This window comes from Epinephelus fuscoguttatus, linkage group LG2, assembly GCF_011397635.1.
Source record: "Epinephelus fuscoguttatus linkage group LG2, E.fuscoguttatus.final_Chr_v1".
Classification (NCBI taxonomy): domain Eukaryota; kingdom Metazoa; phylum Chordata; class Actinopteri; order Perciformes; family Serranidae; genus Epinephelus; species Epinephelus fuscoguttatus.
This window is the reverse complement of record NC_064753.1, coordinates 21,545,822-21,560,666: the sequence shown is the minus strand read 5'-3', so window position 1 is coordinate 21,560,666 and position 14,845 is coordinate 21,545,822. Positions and strand designations below refer to the sequence as shown.

The window sequence follows — 14,845 nt, the reverse complement described above, 5'->3', positions numbered from 1 at the left end:
ATCTGTTTACATGGACATGAAAAATCTGGTTATGAACATATTCTGGATATGTTTACATGAGCACAGAGAAATTGGGTTATTCATGTTCTCTGTCAACATGGTGCACCTGGATTGTTTACAGAATGAAACCAATGGGAGATAAAAGCGACAGGAAATATTAAACACACACTGTATATTTACTGCCACTTTACAACTTACTGTAACCATTTCTTCTCTGCTCCGATCACCAACACCTGTCTGCTCTGAGCTCATCCATCGTTCCTCTCTTTCTCTGTTTCTCTCAGCCCCACACACACACACACACACACACACACACACACACACGCTACGTACTGAGCTAAAAGTGGCTGCATTACTCTCACAACACTGTCTCCACTTTGGTCAATGTCAGCCTGTCACTGTCATTACTGCCACATAGTAGAGGAGAGCAGTGGATGAAGATACGCAGCCTCTTTCATAACAGAAAGACAAAACTCCTTTTCTCCATTGCTCTACAAGTGAGGCACTTCACTGCTGCCATTGTTTTTTCTGTTAATGTCACTTGGCTGTGCGTGTGCAGGTGGTCAGCGACACTCAATAACTAGGTTAAAGTGTAGACAACAGTATCCTTTTGGGGATACTCCAGTAAGCGTATTCTGGTTTCTTATGAATATAATAAGGGCTTATCCAGGTTTCTGAAAACAGGCTATGGTGTTAACATTCTCAAACACATAAATGGGAGACTCCAAAAACCTGATCAAAAACAGGTTATTTATGTCCATACACTATCTGGCTGAGCTTGTCTCTCAGTGCTTCATTACTTTTGGGATAGGGTCCCATCATGTTCTTATAATCCCGGTCCTGCTCCAGCACTGTTGCTAGGTAACTGGTGATTCTATGTCAATGATCACTAGATACCGTCATGTGTTTGCAGCTTCCCAGTTCAAGAAAAAGGGGCAGCCAGTGGTCTGTTACCACAAAATCAACACGTTGGCTCTTTCCCAGACATGAATCCAATCTCCAGACAGACGTTTCAGCCACAACACGCTCATATAGATTTAGAGGCTCTTCTCACATCCACTAAACATCAACCTTTCTCATCAGGGACTCTTTACAGCTCCTTGTCCAAAAATCAGACCACCTCCATCTGGTTTGCTGTGTCTGTCTCCTGGCAAAGTCCCCTTTATACAGCTCCCTAAATGTTTCCATTGACACCCCCTCTCCTGTACTGTCTGGAGTGTCTCTGTCACACAAGAAACTCCAGGGACACAGTCATTTGTTCTACTCCAATATCCTGTTCGACCACTGCGAATGTTAAAGGGAAGGTTTCACAGCTTTATGTGGATGTTCAGACAGTATGAATCCGCTTTTACGTCTGGAACCTCCCGTCTACAACGGCTTGAGACGAGCCCTCGTTGAGGACTTGGCTCAGATTCCAGTGTTACTCTCTTATCCTGAAGCCTCCCTAAGAAATCTGATCCTGTTTTGATTCGGCAGTGGGAACCTCTTGCGACCACATGCCTTTGCTGACGTCGGCCCCAGCACGATTTGAGCCCTGGACCTTCCGCATGGAAGATGAGTGCTAGTTTTAGTGATAAATGTAGCAAACTGAAGCAATAAATTCCTCCGTGCATGCCATATTGAACAGGAACACTGAGTTATTCTGTTCGTGAAACCGTGTGAGTGGTGCCTACATGTACCAGGATGCATTGCAGGCTCTCTTGCCATTGGGGACAGCATCTGACAAAACGCTAGAATTAATTGCTGCAGAATGATTGAGTTTGTGTTGGCATCAGAGGGCAATGTGAGAAAAGGCCCCACCATTTGGTTTGCTCTCTGCAGTTCAGGTTCTGGAGGGTCCCTGCCATGTCCTCTTGCATGGCAGCTGCAGCCTCGTCCTCTCTCCACCGCATTTCAGCCGTGGAATAGCCGCTTGAATAAATGCAGCTGAATATCCGAATCAGCCAAAGCACTGTAAAATGAATCCTTGTCCATAACATCTTCTGCATTCACATTTTGAGATACAATTTTTGCTGGAAACGTAGATAGTTTGTAACACAAGCGAAGAAAACAAGGAAGTTAGGTTTCTGAGCAGCATTTAGAGCACGCCCCCTGGCTACCTGGAGGTGAAATGCAGCCTGTAGTTCTTCCAACATACAACTACGGTCACTGTCATGTCAAATGATGGCACTGGATGCATGGAACAACTCGTTTAGCACCTGCAAACTCAGCTATACACAGAAAAAGTGGTGAATTTTTATTTCAATATTAGCAGCATAAGCACAGACATTTTAGTGCAGTCTAAGAAAGTCTAGATTGTCTTAATTCATCACAGTTTTACATAAGTACAAGTCTGTTAGTGAGCAATGTGTTCACAATGTGGCATCTTCAGGTTGAGGCTCCTTAATAACAGCTTCTTGTAATAATGATGATCTAGAAATCTAGATACTGCTTTCATTACAGGCTACTTTAAATTGAAGAGAGCTTCATCATTCATACATAAGTCTTCTACTATGTAATAATTCTAGCACAGGCTGAGAGGTAAGATCTAATACAGCGTCCTAGCACTTGAATTAACATGCAAATGAATACTTCATGAGTCATGAATTTACCTACATTAATCTCAGGGAGAGAGATATAGACGGAGAGATAGACCGAGGCGGAGAGGAGAGAGTTTGTTGAAGCCCGAGGCGGCGAACAGAGAAAGAAGAAAAGAGAGGAGAGGCAGAGCATCGATGAGCGAGAGGAGGTCAAGATTGGAGTGTATACAGTGTACACTTGTGTGTCTGCGTGTGCATGTGAACGTACACATATGTGTGTGAGACATGCCTGCAGGCTGTGTTTTTAGAAAAGGGGGACAGCAGCGTGAGGTATTGGGCCACAGTGGAGCTTTACTCACTGTCAGCCTGCAGGCCTCACATACACCCCCCCCCCCACACACACACAAAAGGCTATGAATGATTGCAGTAGCCCACCCAGGAGAAAGTCTTTTCTTAAACACACAGCCTACTTTTAGTCTCCCATCTGCTAGTATAATCTCTCTGGGAGATAGATCATCTCCCAATATTAGACTACATAATATCCAGAGTGCTTCTTTTAAGACTGTGTTAGCTTTAGCCTGGAATAGCAGCCTTTCTAGCAGCATTAACTTTGTGTTTTGGGTCTTTTAGCTTTATATATATGCATATCTTAGCATTGTGTTTCATCATTTTTACAGACTTTTAGTCACATTAGACTGTGACCACGATGAGCTATTAATAATCCTTTGTCAGATGTCAGACATGAGTGGGCGTCTGTTTGAAAATCGACCAGTTTTGTCACATGTTTGAGTGACTGTGTGCATTTCCAACGTGTCTTTAGCGCTCAACATCTCAGTGTATGTGTGTTACTAGGGACAGCAAGCTGACCATGTTGCTAAGAGTCGCTAGGCAACATGAACTGCCGGACCACCATGATTGCTCACATCTCTGCCTCACCCAGAGATTTCTCAGAAACCCTTTCCACCATCCAGATTGCTTCCCGCGTCCTCCGCATGAAAAAGAAGAAAACTAAAGTCACAGTGGTGAGTTTTAATCAAACCTTAATGCTTCATCAAAACTGGGATTTAATTTCTCTTAATCTCATAAAACTAAAACTTTGGGTACATTAAGTTCAAGATGAAGACATGTGCATACACTGGTAAGATGGCTTGAACATATGGACAGGTAACTATTGTTAATCAGTGTCAGTCTTGATTTTAACACTGGAGTTCATGTGCATTTTATCACCTTTCCATCACATGTATCAAATGTGATGCTGACACCCTTTCTCACCTTTCACTTCTCTTGCTTATTTGTTTCAAAATTGTTCAGGAGAAGGAAAAGGGGTGAGGGCTTCAGAGCTTTAAACATAAGAATAAACCTGAAGTCAGTAGGTACCTTAAAGTGCCAGTCTGTGATAGAAATAGGAATACTTGAATTAAAGTTCTTACCTTAAATGTGTTACTCGTCTAAGGTGCATATCCAGGATCTGTGTGGATGTCATCCTTTCCTCCATCTTCTCCATCTTTCCCACCTCTCTCCAATGTGAACTGTCAATTAAAGGCAAAAAAAAAAAAAATCACGCTCTGCAAATCTAAAAAGGGAATATTTTCTCTCTCACCACCTACTCTGCCTCCTCCTTGCCTGCCTCTATCCCTCCTCAGCAATACACATCCAGCTCCTCTGGAGGAGAGAGCTCCTGCGAGGAGGGTCGCATGCGTCGCCCGACCCATCTGCGACCTTTTCATCACCGCGGGGACAACGACTCCGACCTTCCGTTGTTGCGACTGTCCAGCGACCCTGACGAGTATTCGAGCAGCGAGCAGTCATGTGACACCGTGATCTATGTCGGCCCAAACGGGGCTGCGGTGTCAGATAGAGAGCTGACGGACAATGAGGGACCGCCAGAGTTTGTACCAATTATTCCCGCTTTGCTTCGAGGTAAAACACCAGAGCAGCATCAGAGTCAGAGTCAGGCAGCTGGAGCACAGAACAAGGTAATTTGAATATAATTACATTTAGAGTTTAGACAGTCAGCTTTGATCAGGAAGGAAGGAGGAACTTAAGTCTCTGTGATTTCTGCTCCAACAGGTGCAGTCTCAGCCAGAGGACCAGCCCAGTGGCCCTTCTCAGCCCCTGCCTCAGCCCTCTCAGTCACTGCTTGGGCAGCCGTTGGCCCCTGTGCCAGAGGAAGGAGCTGAGTGCCTGAAGTGCAACACCTTTGCTGAGCTGCAGGAGAGACTGGACTGCATTGATGGCAGCGAGGAGGTGATGAAAGTTTTCTGTCCTACTTTTTCTAAATAGAGATGGTGTATTGAAAGTCTGACAGCTTTGACAAGTTCAACATTCTATTCAAATGGAAAAAGTATTTTGTTTGAATCTGCTTGATATTTTCTGTATCTGCATAACCTTGCTTGCTGTCACAGCTTTTTTGTGATGGCAATTTTCTGTCCCTTTCAATTATGTTACAAAAAACTGCATTTGAAAAGGCATGACTTTATTATTGTTAAGATATTATGTAAGGTACCTTGTTCTTTGCATGTTGCTGATGCAGGTCTTTATGTTAGCAGCCCAAGTGATCTTGTTTACTCTCATCCACCACCTGTGAAGTTCTCTTTCCTACATAAGTGTTAACATAAGTGGAGAGCATTTCCTTTGTTAACAGTCAAGTCAGACTATCTTATATTTCATTCATCATCCTGTCCCTTTGTTCAGGTGGCAAAGTTTCCCTTTGAAGAGGTTCCAGTGAGCAAACAAAGTGCCAAACAAGAGCCATGTCCATCGTCTGCAGTCCCAACCTCAGCTCCCTCAGCTCCTGGCTCTGCCACAGAAACCAAAACAGGTAAATTCATTATTATATTTACTCTATATCAATGATGTATCTCAGTGACGTTTACTTTTGGAACCCAAATGATTCGTGACAAAAAACACACCTTTAAGGCTCCCGGAGACAAATGTGACAAGTCAGGTTTCATCCATTTCTGTAACCTTTAGTCTGGGATTTCAAAAATGTTTCTCTGCCCAACATCCCACAGGTTCTGCATGTGCTGTAGGAGGTGCAGTGCAGATCTCCTCCTCGGCAGTAGCAACCTCAAGGAGGAGGACCAATGACCAGCAGCTGCAGGATATCAAAGAAGTGGTTGAAGAGGCAGAGCTGGCCCAGACGATGATCCACAACCTGGCTCAGAGTTCTGGTTCCCCGATAGTGACTAGTGCCAGGAGCGTAACAGGAAGCAGCAGCAGCATCACCTCTAACCCCCTGCACAGGGCCAAGAGCTCCCAACTGCATGACAGGTTAGGACAGGTCTAACTATGAGTACTATTTACGGTAGTTGTTGCTGTAAGCTTTTGAAAAGTATTTAACTTTAATTGACAAGATGTCTCCTTTACTGTCTCTCTATACAGCCGTGAGAGTCTGAATGTGGGCAGTAACACTGACGGGAAGGCACGCCCATTAGGATCACCTCGCCTTGGCATTGCCAGCCTGACCAAAACCTCGGACTACAGGTAGAGTAAACATATGCTGTATGCATGGACAATAATGTTGAGTGATTTGGAAGATGTCTAAAAACTTTAATATTAAATAATAACACAAAAATCAGTTCTTGCTGATGTTTCAAACCACAAGTAGCAACAAAGGACCTTAATGTGTAAGAACAAAGAAAAAGACAACAGCACCAAAGACCAGCTCCATAATGGTTGCTCCTTGTTGCTCCTCAGGCCTCCGTCCTCCCCGTCCCAGCGGTGTAAAGTGTACACACAGAAGGGCGTGATGCCGGCAACACCCCCTCTGTCTTCACACACTCTGGCTCAAGACGGCCAGGCCACAGACGCTCTCACCTCAGACAGTATGCATCTTTCTACATGTTTATGCTGAATACTGTATTAGTACTGCTTTAGTCTTACTGATGTCTAAACTGACGTGCATCTCCCTCCTGCAGGTAATGTTATTGCTGTTCATGTCAACACCTTCACCAGGAGATAATAGAGTCTACATAAATGCCTTAAGGCAAATTAAATATGGTCACACACTGAGTCACCTGAGCACAACACATTTTATCAGTATAATAACCAGTGGTTCCAAATTGGCATCATTGTGTGACGCCTATTTCCTTGTATTCTGCTCTTGGAAAACAAAATGAATTTCAACGCCAAATGTGTGTTTCTAATTCTGCAGACAGTTTGGCTGCAGACAGCCGATCCTCCACAGAGTCCCTGCTGTCCAGGACTTCTCCAGTGGGCATGAGCCCACAAGTTCGGGAGCCAACTCAGTCTCTTTCTGCCAGCTTGGGATCAGCTGAGACACTCTGTGATGATGACGTCCCACCAATACCCCTGGACACACACAGAGATGGTGAGTTCCAGTAAAAAAAAATATAGATATATATTTTTTTTTTACAAGGAGAGAGGGCATGAGATGCAAAAATAAATCATATGAGTCATATGGAAGATTCAGAGGGAATTAGCATGACAAACATGAACAGCTTGGAAAGAAACAAATGTGGTAGCCTTGTTCTCAGACTTTCCTCCACTTGCAGCCTCAGGACGGGTAGTGTCTTCAGGTACAGTTGGACCTCTCTTGCTCAGGGAGGATGAACTGGTGTACACTGTGGCTTCTGGATGTGAGGAGGACCTTGATGTTACGGCTCTCATGGACACTCAGGGCCTGACCTGTCGTCCCACAAGCATCATCAGTTTCAAAAGCGAGTGTTGCTCCGTCACCGCCCTCGCCTCAGGCTCTCAATCCGTCTGCATCATCAGCGGTACTGCTGAGGATGGAGCTGTTGGGGATTATCACATACCTGCAGGCCCTGCAACAACCTCAGGGGTTACGGACGTTGTTGCCATGGCAGAGGTTGGTGTGACTGACTTGCTTTGCCTTTACAGCGACTAAGATCACTTGGCATGTTGAAATGTGTCCTAAATTGAAGCTAATGAGCTGAATTAAGCCTTAGGAGCTGAAGACAGAACATTACCCACCTTAACAGAGGCCATAGGATAGAGTTGTGAGGCCAACATGGCTGCGAGTGAACTCTAATGAGAAATTCTGGGTGCATTCCGAATCACCTACTTTTTCCTTTTACTTCTAGAAGGTACTGCAGCTGCCCTTAAAAAGTATGTGCTGTTGCATGCAGTATGCAAACAATCGGGACATACTACTTTCTCATAACACTATGTTCTGAACTTTGAACCTCTTGATATTATATCCGTTACCTTGGAGATAAAACAAATGGCACTTACCGAGTTTGCCAGAGACAGATAGATCAACGAGGAGAGCTCTGCTGTTGTAACTTTGCGATCTATGCAGGTTAACTTTAAAGATTAACAGCACAGATTGTAGATGGTGGTCATCAGTTACTTGAATGTACTGTCATCTGTCATTGAGACTTCTGTCAGCTGTCAATCAGCTGTCAAACACTTGTCAAGCTGTCATCTGTTTGCAGCTCAGTTGATGTGATATATCGTCTGCTGCACAGAGGATTGTGGGTCGGAATAGCTGGCTTACTGCAATATCAGACAGGATGTAGAAGAACATCCTGGTATTTTTGGCAGACTGCCTCTCTCCATAGTATGGTAGTATGGGTACTGGAAAGCACAGTCCGTCTCAACTGAGTGGCTGATGGACACAGTGAGTCCATTATGGGGTTCTATAAACCATTCAGTCAATCGTCAGGTAATCAAAAGTAGATTTAAATTTTTTCAATGCTTTATAGAATCAGGATGCATACAGTTAGTTTGCCAAATGTATTATTTAATTTCTTCAGTCATACTTCATTTGACATGATAATCTTTAGCTGCCAGAATGTTAATAAAGTCTGATGAAGATGGCAGCCTTTTCCTACAACTTGACCAGAGCCTAAATATTACATTATGTGCATCCTGTTTTTTTTGGATTTCAAGACGCTATACCCAACTGCATTGTGTCCTGTTGTAGGTGGCCATGGCCAAGCTGCGGATAGAGGGTGAAGCATTAGCCACGGTGATGTCTAACTGTGATTCACCAGTCTCCTCTTGGATGAGTGATCTGAGCATGGGCAGTGAAGCTGACCAGTCCCTCCACAGCTTCAGTCAGTCCCAGAGCCAGCAAGGGGAGGCCCTGGCTGAACCTGAACCCAACCAGAGCCTTCCGTTTGGAGCAGAGGGGCTGGGGGGTTATGAAAGCTGTGGCAGCCCAAGAGGGAGTCTGGAAGGAGAGGTGGTGCTGTCAGAAAACGGGAGTGATAAGACAACTCCAACCAAAGACAGGCTGAGGAAACTGCCTCCCTCCATGGCTAAAACTAACATCCAAATTCTAGCAGGACCTGGTAACCTCTCTCCCTTCAAGACCACCATCAGTGTGCACCCATGTGTGGCCGTCAAACCCATGGTTATACAGGAGCCAACCATCCTCTCTTCACCTACCAAGACCGGCTTAATAAAAGACCCGAGCAAATTTAATGCACCATTTTTAGCTTCAATTTCCAGTGAGATGAGCTTTGAAGACCCCTGGCTGAAGCGCGGCATGGAGGAGGGGAGGTCCAGGGAGCTTGTGTGTGAAGTAAAGCCAGAGAAGAGGGACATAGAGCATTCAAAGAGCCAGGCTGGAGCTGGGACCGGAGACCTCCGGAGCTTCTGCAGGGATGGTAAGCAGGGCTGGACTGGGGTTATAATTCAGGCTGGGAATCCAAAGTCAGCCGACACATTCACAGACCACCTACAGTATACGATAACCGCTATGCTGAGATATTTAACTGTTTGTGCCACTAACATATCTGCCATTGTTTTACCTCACACAAACACTGCCTTATAAAAAGTGTCTGCAGTTTCAAAAGTTAGTCAACTGCACTTCCATAATTACGGCTACAAAAATGAATGGATGCATGGCATCCCATGCTGTTATGCTAACATTACAGTGGTTACCGAAAATGAGCTGGACAAAGTTGTCACTCATCTCATGATAGTGATGTGTTTTCCTATGCTGTGACAAGAGGGTGTTGATGAATCATGAAGTTGTCAGATTTTACTCATGTAGCATGGCTAGTTAGCTAGCTAGCATGCAAATTCCACTGTGCTATCATGTTACACTAGTGACAGAAAATGGGAGATACAGTAATACAGGACTGTCTGTATGTCAGCACCTACTAATTTTGAAGGGGTAGCAGCAAGTGGGGAAACACCAACATTCACATCATCAGTCACTCTGCCCAGTGGTGGAACTTCATCACTCACCTCTGCGTTCCAGCCAAACACTCACACTCATGGCCAACCAGCTGGTCAGTGACCAGTCTGGGTATGATAACAAGTAACAGTGAAATGTTGCTACAAAGTTAAAGATCTACAGGATTTGTGAATAAAATATATGTTCTTTCTTGTTGCCCTTCTTCCATCCCCAGGTGGGGATCATGGCAGCTCTAGTTCAGGTGGTGAGGTTGCATCATCTCCAGATTCCTTTAAGAGAGTGGTGGATGGCTGTGAGATGGTCGCTGTTGTCGCCCAGGGAGAATGCCTGACTAGTATCTACAGCCCCGATATCCATCGAACTGCCAGTCTTCCTCGTGGCTGGCACCGTCTCAACCGCCATGACGGCTTGGACAATGGAATGGAGTACCGCAATCTTGGCGTCACCACTTCAACTCCCTGCAGTCCCCGTGCTACACTTGATCGCCGGGGATCAACTGGAAAACAGGGCTTCTTCTCCCACAAGAAAGGAGGAATCCCACCTCTGCCACCAGTACGGAAGTCCAGCCTCGACCAGCGGAACAGGGCAGCCAGCCCTCTGCACCAACCCGGCCACGGAGTTCCACTACTGGCGGCTCAGTAGATGATGCAGGGATCATCAGACAGCGAGGCTCCAGCATAGACAGCAGCAGACTATTCAGCGCCAAGTTGGAGCAACTTGCAAACAGAACCAACTCTCTGGGTCGGGTCCACAGCTCTCACAGTGGCTCCCACCACTATGACTGCTTCTCTCTGGAGAGGGGAGGGAGCCTGAGAGGGGGAGGAGGAGTGAGGGGGGACAGTACCATGCCTCGCACTGGGCGCAGCCTCACCCGAGCTGGATCTGTGTCATCTCCTACTGGAAACACTGCCAACCCCAGTTTCAATACCAGTCCCGGTCCAAGCAGCGCTCCACAGTCACCAGCCAAAACCAGTGGCCAGTCAAAGATCTCAGCAGTCAGTAAGCTACTGATGACCAGCAGTCCCAAATCCAGGAGTCTGTCTGCATCCAGCACCAAGACGCTGAGCTTCTCCACCAAGTCTTTGAGCCAAGCCTCAAGCCGCAGCTCCAGCCTTCCTCCCAACGGAAAGGTAGGAAGACATGACTGTACTGATTAGACAAAACTACATGAACCATCCAGTTTTAGAAGTGACTTTCAGACCTTCCTCTTTGTGCACTTTCAGTTTTACACAAAAAACACATTCATCACATTCAAGTTGTCATGATCCTCATTTCTTCATCCACCAACCTAAGCCATTTATCTGTGTCCTCAGCCCCAGAGTTCAGTCCAGGGCCCTCTGCAGCAGCAGCAGCAGCAGCAGGGACCGGCCCCTGGATCCTGGTCTACCCAGTCTTTGAGTCGCAGTCGAGGGGGAAGCCTGGCTGCCAAGCTGCCTCTCCGGGCTGTCAACGGTCGAATCTCAGAGCTCCTCCAGGGAAGTGCAGGCTCCCGTTCCAGAAGTCATGCCCAGGGAGGAGGCACAGAACCAGCAGAGGAGAGGAGGCGGAGGAGCAAGGTTAGTCAGTTTTACTTTATTTCATTTCCCATTTAAAGCATTTACTAGAACATCTTAAACAAAGACATTTAAACCAAGTGCAAGATTCACAGAGAACTTCATATAACTTGAGTTTTTACATGACGATAAATATGAGGCACAAGTAACAGTTTCTAAGAAGTCAACACAATTAATGTGTTATATAAGAATATCATCAATAACAGAGCTGGCGTAACAGTTTCCTGATGGAGAGAACCACAGAATGGCTGTGTTAAACATTAACAATAAGATAGAGCAAGAAAGTGCAGCCAAATGTGTTTTGAAACCATTTCAAATATTCAGTACTGATAAATATATATTTATGACAGCACTTCTACAGTAAGCTGCAATACTTGTTTCAAGTTAAGGGACTTTTTGTATGTTATTTCCTCTTTACTGCCAAGTATTAGCTTAAAAAGGCAGAACACCCATAACTGTTTATGGGTTAAACTGTTTTATCCAATTTTATGTTTTCAGTGGAGTGGGAGCTGGAGCAGGAAGTGGTGGTGGTGGTGGTGGTGGAAGTAGCCTTGGAGAGGAGAGGGCAGCAGTGGTCCAAACACTACCCTCTCCCTATAGCAAGATCACAGCTCCCAGAAAACCACACCGCTGCAGTAGTGGCCATGCTAGTGACAACAGGTATAATCTTAAATTCATTAACAAATATTTAAAACAAAAACTTTTTTCGTGCCGCTTAAAACATTTATAATTCATATTCATAACTGCGATCTCATTCTGCCTCTAACAGCAGCGTACTGAGTGGTGAGCTCCCTCCGGCCATGGGGAAGACAGCCTTGTTTTACCACAGTGGAGGTAGCAGTGGCTATGAGAGCATGCTGAGAGACAGCAGTGAGAACACAGGAAGTACCTCCTCAGCTCAGGACTCCCTCAGTGAGCATAGCTCAGCCACCACCTCCTCCAGACGGAGCTCCAAGAGCAGCAAGAAGAGCAGGAGCAACACAGGTCACTATGAAACACTTTTTAAAAAATTATCAGACTGCTTTAATAACCTTTCACTGACAAGATTGGGTTGGGGGTGGGGAATTTAAATGATGTAATTAGCCCTAATCAGAGGCTACAGCACCCTTTAATTTAGATATGACAGAGCTATTAGTGTGATCTAAATCAGTGGTTCCCAACTCGTGGGTCACAGTCCAAACATGGGTCATGGGTACATTCTGAATGAACTGCAAGTGACCTGCAAATGTGTCAAAACATGCTTTATTTTAAAGCACAGCAAATTTTTTTAAGTGCCTGCAGTTCCTGCTGTAGAGTGAGTGACTAACGGACAGCTACTTGACAGAGATAGCAATCTACTTTGACAATTAGGGTTGCAACAGTATGAGATTTTCACGGTACAATACTCAGAAATTATCGAGTTTGACAGTTTCATGGTATTACAGAATCAGAATGACCCTTAAAGGAATGAAAACAGAAAGGTTATTGTCGGTTGGACAAACATTTTATTACTATAATTTAAACTTAAAAAACATTTTATTAACGGAAGTAGGTGTAAAACGTCTCCATTTAGAAATTGACTAAAATAAAAGGGAGATTCCACGTCCAGTTGCATTTTTCGTTGATAAGCAAATGTACACAGTATGATAATCCTCAATTTTTCTTAAACCCTATTGATGAGCTGGCCAAATGCAAGTATGACTCTGAATGTATTAAACTGTGTGGACTTTGAACTAATGACTAAGGGGAAATCTGGACCCCGTGGCTTGACCAGTTGGAAACCACTGGTCTAAATAACACTGAAAGTCAGGAACCTACGAACAATTAACATCTTAATCAGTAAACACAACACCAAATGCAGTGTATCCTGTTCTGAATCTGTGTATGTGCTAAGTGTGCACACGAAGCTTTTAGAGCTGAAAATCACCTAATTCTTGTGTTATGACATCTGCAGAGGTGAAACCTTTCACAAGATGTGATCAGGGACTGCTAAAGCTTTAAAAATAGAAAGTAGAAAGCTATTAAATAACAATAGAGCTGATAAGATGATGAGAAAGACCGCTATGAGGTGAATCCACTGGAGAAAAAGCACACTGAAAAAGCAATGGACAGGTGAGGGACAAGTGAAGGAAGCTGTGGCTGCAGAAGGAGGTTGCAGGTAGGAAAGGTGACCCTGACCACCCATCTGTGAAATGGTAAAGGGAATCTGCTGGTGTGGGCTATAATGAATATATATTCACCAGAACAGCACACAGAGAGGCTGCTAATGTGCCCACCAAATTACACTCTATTGGTTAGCCACGAGGATGGATATGTGCATAAAATCAGATTGGACAGAGGCAGCTCTTCCTGGTGTGTCTCTGATTATTAATTTAAATTGGAGTAACCCTTTCTGTCCATGTGTGCAGGGTGCAGCTTTGCGTCCTGCAGCATAAAGTCTGGATTTATTCTCCTTTCCATTTTAACCACAACTGATTCTGCGCTTCAAGGAGAGCAGTCGCTGTCAAACTGTCACAGGAAGACAGAGAGGATTACTCTGTGTTTGTCGCACATGTTCAGGATGGATACAATAATTCAGTCCCGTTTCAGGCAGACAGAATATAAAAAGTAAGAGGAAGAAAGGACAGGTGTGCCACAGTCTGAAGCAATGCGTGAAGTTGGTGCAAGCGAAATTTTAATCACATCTCCAGCTGTGTCTCCTTTGCTCGATTTCCATTAGATTGGATTCACTAACTCTTTTCAAATTTTATTCCATGTCTGCCTCTCCTCATCTTTATTTCATTGATTCTTCTCCTACATTCATACAACTCTCTCCCCCTGCAGACCCTCATTTTCTCCCTGTCCTCTTATATTCCGCTTCCGTCTACGTAATGACATACTAATGTCTTTGCTTGACCTTTCTGTGCCACAGTGAGACCAAAAGTCACCTGCAGCCCAATCTGGAAATCCATCGGTAAAAAGAAAGGGGAAAAAAAGAATTTTTTTTCTTCCTTTACCTCTGGAGGCACTGCCTGTAGTTTTTCGACTAACGGAAGTGCAGGTGCTTCGGGGATCGCTCAACCCCTTCACTTCTGGCGGTGCCCCCAGGGAATTGCCGTGTTGTTTACAAATATTTGGTGTAGTCGTCTATAAACACAATGATTGAACAAACATTACTATTTCTGTGTGCACGTTTTGTAATTATTAACATGGTTGTCGTAGATTAGCTGGGCTAACCGTTAGCTGTTAGCCCCGGTAGCGGTGTCTGTAGTAACTCAGTAACTCAATAAACGGTCCGTGAAAAAAATATTTTTTCCAGCGAATATCTTAGTTACAACATGATTGAGCTGGTAAAGCAGTTTTGTGTTGCTATGTGTGGTATTTATTCAGTTTTGGGAAATCACAATGTCTAGAAAGCATCAGTGGCTGCAAGTGACAGGGACAGCTAACAGCAGCAAAGCTAACATCAGGACGTCATCTGTTAAAAGCCTCCTGTTGTCGGATACAACATGAAATTACTCCAGTTAGCTCAATCATGTTATAACCATAGACTGTATAAAATAAGATAAACGAATACATTCCCCTAAGACATCCGCTGGAAAAAATATTTTTTTTCACGTTGACGAGACAGCGTTTTGGGTGGAGCGGTCGCCATGGTTGCGGAGCTTGCTGTTTCT

At 44.7% G+C, this 14,845-nt stretch overlaps 1 protein-coding gene across 1 annotated transcript in view; it reads left to right on the top strand.

The window, feature by feature from the left end:
* The window catches only part of kif26ba (kinesin family member 26Ba), a 212,748-nt gene that overhangs the window by 101,567 nt on the left and 96,336 nt on the right, over positions 1–14,845 (top strand).